Source organism: Mus pahari, chromosome 1 (genome assembly GCF_900095145.1).
Source record: "Mus pahari chromosome 1, PAHARI_EIJ_v1.1, whole genome shotgun sequence".
NCBI classification, from domain to species: Eukaryota; Metazoa; Chordata; class Mammalia; order Rodentia; family Muridae; genus Mus; species Mus pahari.
This window is the reverse complement of record NC_034590.1, coordinates 101930948-101938117: the sequence shown is the minus strand read 5'-3', so window position 1 is coordinate 101938117 and position 7170 is coordinate 101930948. Positions and strand designations below refer to the sequence as shown.

The following is a 7170-nucleotide window of genomic DNA, read 5'->3' as shown; positions in this document are numbered from 1 at the left end:
GTTGGTGCCACTTCATCAGAGCACACACAGTCTAATTCCGGCTTTTCTGTACCTGTGTCTGTGTGTCTGTCCTTTCTTCAATCCCTTGCTGCCACAGCCATGCTTTCAGGATCTAGCTGTACTGGACATGGGTCTTATTGGCATGTTTTTCAGAGTTTGGCTGATTTCGTAGAACATGATGATTTTCAGTTCCATCCATTTCTTGGAAATACTATAATCTCTTCTTCTTGCTCTATCTCCCAATCTTCCTCTTCCTCCTTCTTTTCGAAAGGATCTCACTATGTAACCTAGCCTGGTTTAAAACTCACTGTGTAGCCCAGGCTGGCGATCCTTCTGCCTTCACTCCTAGGTCATCTGCCACTTCCTTCCCGTGACACCCTCTAGTGCCCTACAGAATGCTTCTGTTTAGAAAGCATGTGGCTACTGCCCCCATGATTGTTCTAAAGTCAAGCTTACAGTGTTCTGTCATGTGTGTGAGCTCATTTGTGTCCATCACTTGTGTCCAGGCTGGAAGGTGGACCAGACTTGGGTACGATCCTTGGCTCTGCCAAGTGACCTTGAACACATGGGTTTATCTAACTTCTAAGCCTCAGCTTTATCACATGGACCACGGAGACAACCCCTGTTTTTATCATTTACCTTATTTAGCCTTAAGGGGAGTGATGTTCACCAGGATTTAGACAGTGGGAGTTTTAACTGTGAGATTCAAAAGCAGTGACAGAGCGACCCTTTGTGTGGTCCTGCTAGTGGCTGCTGCTTGCTCAGCACTGGAGGGAGCTAACCCAATGTTTGATGGCTTCTTTTGTGTCACCAGTGAGCCCAGCTTTCCTGGCAGTGAGTGGAGAGTTAGACCTCTAGATCTTGTTGTTTCCTTCTCTCCCTCTCTCTCCTTCCCCCTTCCCCTTGTTCTTCTTCTGAATAGGGTCTCATATATTGAAGGCTGGCTTTGCATTTCTAATCCTCTTGCGGCTTCCACCATACCCAGATCGAGCAGTGGTGGACATTGAACCACGGGATATCCCACATGCTCGGCCAGTGCCCTCCCTATTGAGCTACATCCCTAGTCCTTTTTGTTTTGCCAGATGAGCTGAATGGAGCCTAATAGCCCACACTTGCTGTGTCCTGAAGCCTGAACCCATGTTCTATGCCCGTGAGACCATCTGCTTTCAGGCTAAGAAAAGATAAGGGCAGGAAATTGCTCTCCAAAATGGAAATGTGTGATGGTTTGGCCCCTTACTCTCACCAGATATAGGCTTTCAGAGCGATCTCATTCCCAACACAGGTGATGACACCCATTTCTTTGGGCAGGAGTTCTGAGTAGGGAGAGAGATGCTTGAAGCATACCCAGGTGGTGTTGACTGCAAACAGCCATCACACACCGTTGATTTATAGCCCAGTGTCTGTTCAGGGAAACATTTTGATTTGAGCTTGCTGGGTTAGTAAGCACAGTTCTGATTTTTTTGCAAGTAAAATGGGTTTCATGTTACTCAAGCTCATGGCGAATCACAATCAGCTGTCCAGCTTCCTGCAGGGGAAGCCTGCTCCTCCAGCTTGCTGTGCTGAGGCTCCTCCAGCTTGCTGTGCTGAGGCTCCTCCAGCTTGCTGTGCTGAGGCTNGCTCCTCCAGCTTGCTGTGCTGAGGCTCCTCCAGCTTGCTGTGCTGAGGCTCCTCCAGCTTGCTGTGCTGAGGCTGGTCCAGCTCAGCACAGTAAGTGAGCTTCAGGCCTCGCGTGGTCCAGGGGTTGGGGTTGTGAAGCAATTCTATCACCTCCTTCCCATGCCATCCTACCACTGCTCGGGGAGACAGGCCCAGCATCAGCATGTCATGTGCATTTCCTGGCAGAGGCAGAGCTTGTGTCATACGTGGGTGTGTACCATGCATGCAATTGATCACAAAATGATTATGACCTGTGATTGGGAGGGCTTCATCTTGCCCTCGGCTTGTAATTTTCTTTCTTTTTTTTTTACATTTCAATTTTTTTTCTTTAAAAGGAGTGAGTTGTGTGCAGGGAGGTTAAATGTTTTATAGACAAGAAAAAAAAACTGCGCTAGAACCAACTTATACATCATTATCATCTTATTCTTCATCTTCATCTTCTTCCTCATCTTCCTCCTCCTCCTCCTCATCTTCCTCTTCCTTCTTTTTCTTGCTCTTTTCAGCCTTGACCACCCCCTGTTTCACTGCATCAGGTTTTCCTTTAGCTCTGTAGGCAGCAATATCCTTCTCGTACTTCTCCTTCAGCTTGGCNGCCTTCTTCTCATAGGGCTGCTTGTCATCCGCTGCAGTGTTGTTCCACATCTCTCCTAGTTTCTTTGCAGCATCACCAATGGATGAGCCAGGATGCTCACCTTTGACTTTGTGGTGGTACTTGGAACAGAACAAGAAGAAAGCCAAAGGAGGCCTCTTGGGTGCATTGGGGTCCTTGAACTTCTTTTTGGTCTCCCCTTTGGGGGGAATATAGGTTTTCGTTTCTCTTACATAAAGAGCCTTGTCAACCTTTGCCATATCTTCAATTTCCCCCATTTCTTTAGCAGACATGGTCTTCCACCTCTCTGAGCACTTCTTGGAGAACTCTGAGAAGTTGACAGAAGTGTCTTGGCACTTCTTCTTGTGTTCCTCCCAACAGGTTTGCACAAAGAACACATATGAGGACATTTTGCCTCTCGGCTTCTTAGGATCTCCTTTGCCCATGTTTAGTTGATTTTCCTCCACGAGGCGCAGAGTCGCCCAGTGCCCATCTGGCTCTCGCTTGCCCCAGCACTGTCTCTATGGAGCTCAATGTACTGCAATGGCTGTGAGAGAGGGAGCCAGGCAGCTTGTAATTTTAATAATCTTATCTTTAAACCTGTGCTTTTAACTGAAGTCTGATGGGACCATAGAGCAGAGATTCAGGCAACATACCTGTCCATTGTTTCTTCCTGACTTATCTTCATATAACCTTCTCACGTGTATATCATCTCTTAATGGCCAGTACCACAAACATGGAATCCTGGTGGCCTCATGATGTGGGGAAGTTCAGTGACACTCAGTAAACACAAGGATGCTTTTGCATAATTGAACAGGCACTGATAGGCTGCCTTGCAACCCAGACCTGGATGTTCTTCGATTGCTGAAGGAAGGCAGAAAATAACCTCTGAAGCGACTCAGAGGAGCAGGGAGCCACTCAGACCTTCTGACTCTGCTTCTGTGGGTGTACGAGGATCCTGGCACAGAAGAGAAGGGTGAGATGAGTCAACCACACTTCCAGGCCCTTTGTATGCATCAGTGATCAAAGGCAGAATGCTGGTAGAATATGATTCTATTGATGAGAGACAGCAGCAAGCAGAAGAGGGGTTCATCCCACAGTTCTGGTAAATACATTTGCATGTACAAACCATAAAATACAAGCTGCGGTTTTGATGATTCTACATATGAAGTAAACGTTCTCCTATTTACATTTAAAACTGCATGGCATAATAGAATAATGATGAATGGCAACATTTGTACTACTAATACAAGTTTTTCATTTTTCATTACTTAAAATATCGGATACTAAAAAGAAAAGCATAATGAGGAAAGAGGGGGGAGGGAGAGGAGGAGAGAAGAAAGCTTTGTATTTTAGTGAGTCTAGTGATCAAATTTCCCTGCTTTTGAACAGTTGTCGTATTTAATTTTCAGCAAGAGACCTCACAGATGAGAAGGTGGATTGGCAGAAAGACTGAAGACCAGGAGGCGAGGTGGACCACCCACTCAGATGCCAGAACTGTTATGAGATGAACCCAGGGTGGAGTGGGCTCTGATAGAACAAGATCAGGGATGACGAAAGTGATGAGTGATGGTTGTGCTGCTGCTGCAGCTGGTGATGGGGATAACGGTGATGATGGTGATGATGACAGTAATTATGTTGATTACAATGGTGGTAATAATAGTGGTGGTGATGGTGATGATGGTGATGACAGTGGAAGTGGTGGACCCTCAAACCTCTCTATCCCACTCCTCTGCCTCTCTGTCTGTGTTTCCTTCTCTGAGTTTTTGGAATCTCATATTCCTCCTGGGAAGAAACATGACTATACATTTTATTTACTTGCTTGCTAGTTAATTTTATTTTTTATTTTAAAAGATGAAAAACATGCCAGATGTGGTGGCACCAGAGATGCTGAACTAGGGGGATTATAAGTGTGAGGCTAGTTTGGGTTATATAGTGTCTTAGGGTGACTGACGCTGCAGTGAGCCACCATGACCAAAAACAACCTGGGAAGCAATCTGAAACTCAGAGTTTCATGTAACAGCCCATCATCAAAAGCAGTGAGGGCAGGAACTCAGAAGGCCAGGAACATGGAGGCAGGAGCTGATGCAGAGGCCATGGAGGGGTGCTGCTCATTGGCTTGCTCAACCTGCTTTTTTACAGAACCCAGGGCTACCAGTCCCGAAGTGACACCACCCACAGTGGGCTGGGCCCTCCCCTATCAGTTACTAATTAAGAAAATATCCTGCAGCTTGCCTGGAGCCTAATCTTCTGGTGTCATTTTTCTCAATTGAGAAAATCGGGTCATCTCTCAGATGACTTTAGCTCGTTTCAAGTTGACATAAAAGTGGTACAGAGAGCTGGGCGTGGTGGTGCACACCTTTAATCCCAGCACTTGGGAGGCAGAGGCAGGAGGATTTCTGAGTTCGAGGCCAGCCTGGTCTACAAAGTGAGTTCCAGGACAGCCAGGGATACACAGAGAAACCCTGTCTCGAAAAAACATAAATAAATAAATAAATAAATAAATAAATAAATAAATAAAACCTAGTACAGAGAAAAGGACCTGGCCTCAAAACAAAAAAATAACAACAAAATAAAATCTAAAAAATGTATAAAACAAAAAAGACCCCTGGGACACCTCCCCTGGGTGCACTAGCAGCCTCTCACTGATAACGGGTCCTCTCTGGCCTTCCACCTCGTCACACAGCCAGAAGCCAGTGTGATCGATGAAATCTGCAAATGACTCTGCTATTCTCTGCTCCCAACACTTAGAGTGAGCCAAACTCCCCTTTCTACCCGCTTTCTTTCTCCTGCCTCTGACTTTGTGTCACTCTGTCCTGGGTGAACTGTGAGCGCTTCTTAAGTCTGCTAAGCTGTCGCCCATCTCAGGACCGTCTGGGCATCTGGGATATTCATTAACTCCTGCCAACTCTCCTCCTCCCCTCCCCTCTCTTTTCCTTTCTGTCCTTATTGGGAAAGCAAGACTGACAGAGGTGGGAGGTACTAGACTGTCTGTCAGTCACATGTAGCCAACGCATATCCCTCTGTGAGCTTAAAGTATGAACTGTGTGGTTGAAAACCCTGCCCTTCAGAAGGACCCATGTTCTGAACTATGAAGGGTGTGGCAGGTGATGGGAGCCAGCCCTCATCTGCCTGTGGTTGGATCTACCATGGGAGCTTCCATTCATCTGTGACCCTGACCAGCTGGTAGCCTCCGACCTCAGGCAGGCAAGTGCAAGTGGCTGTCTGTGTAGGTCTTGTCCCCTGGGGCTTTCTTTGTGTGCTCAGGGCCTCTGGGGACCTGCTACCCTGATGTTATCTTGACTGGCAACAAGCTGCCTAGTTTGTGAGGGTTCCACCTGGGTGAGCCAGGGCTGTTGTTCAAGCTCTCTGTACTTGATGTGAGAGCAAAAGTACCTGGGACGTTTACCCATCTCACTGGGTGTCCTGGGTGCACAGGTGCCATGACACAAAAGTTGGCATGCGAGTTTTAGGCAGGACTTAACCACCACTGCCACTCTTCCTTTGGGTCTTAGGACGGTGAACGGGAACCTGCTGTGCTCTCTGGAGAGTCACTCAGAAGGATTCTTCTGAACACGCCAAGTTTCTACCAGAGCTTCTGCTTCAACTCCCAAGTTCATGCAGACTTGACCTTCTGACTTAAATCTTCAGTCACTGATGAGGGTCCAGTTGGGCCAATGACCCATCTCTGACTCAGGCTGGGGTGAAGCATCTCTCCAGGCTCCTTCTACAGCCCAACACCCACACTGGGAAGCCTTGCTCTAGTCTCTTCCATTTCCATGCCCTTCCTTTCTTCCTTCTACTTCCTGACTTTACCCCTGCCTCTGTCAGCCAATCCCTGGCAGGCACCACACCCTCATCTTAAGCTTTTCGTCTGGATAACCCAAGCTGCTATCTTAACCCCATGAAGATGAGCTGGGACCTCTCATGACAGTGCAGGCAGCCTTTCACCCTCAAGAGAATAGCTGTAAGAAGCTCTATGCTGCCCTGTCCCTCAAAATGCGCTGAGGGTTAGTGTCAGGGTGGGGAGAGCAGGGGGAGGGGCACAGAGCCACAGGGTCAGGTCAGTTCTTTAAGCATCCAGATGCATTGATATGTGAGCTAATTTGAAGTGTCTTTTTTTTGGTGGTTTTTTGAGACAGGGTTTCTCTGTGTAGCCCTGGCTGTCCTGGAACTCACTTTGTAGACCAGGCTGGCCTCGAACTCAGAGATCCGCCTGCCTCTGCCTCCCGAGTGCTGGGATTAAAGGCGTGCGCCACCACACCCGGCTTTGAAGTGTCATTTTTACTGAAACAAACCGATGTTGTGAATCAAGCATCAAGTCTGCATAAACTTGGGAGATGAACCAGAAGGTCTAGCAGAAACTTGGCATGGAGAGAGAGAGAGAGAGAGAGAGAGAGAGAGAGAGAGAGAGAGAGAGAGAGAGAGAGAATATGCACATATGTGTGTGTGTAGGTCAGAAGTTGATTTCAGATGTCTTCCACAGCTCTGGTGTTACAGGCATGTGTGACAAAACCTGGCCTTTACGTGGGTTCTAAGGATCTGACCTCAGCTCTTCATGCTTGCACAGAGAACACTTTAACCCACAGATCCATTCACCAGCCCTTGAACCAGCTGCTTAAAAAGTTCCCGAGTTGCTGAATGTCTGCCGTGCCCAAGGTCCTGTAATGAGGGCTCACATTGCCCACATTGGCTGGCTGGGAGATAGATGTCCCCTGACCTGTGTTTAAGGACCTGCATAGGAGCAGGTAGTGATACCCAAGAGTGCTCTCTATTGAAGGACTGTCACCTCTTCTTGTTAATCTGCACCAGGACTTGTATGTGCCAATGCGAAAGGGTCTTATCTCCATCTGGCCTGGAACTGGTCCAGGCTGACTCACCTTGGACCCGCAGACGTCTTTGTAGCCTGGGAGGGGAGGGGAGGG

At 47.7% G+C, this 7170-nt stretch overlaps 1 pseudogene; it reads right to left on the bottom strand.

Annotated features, from left to right (window-relative positions):
* Positions 1-2076: 2076 nt before the first annotated feature.
* LOC110335432 lies at positions 2077-2691 on the bottom strand (annotated as a pseudogene).
* Between the last annotated feature and the right edge of the window lie 4479 nt (positions 2692-7170).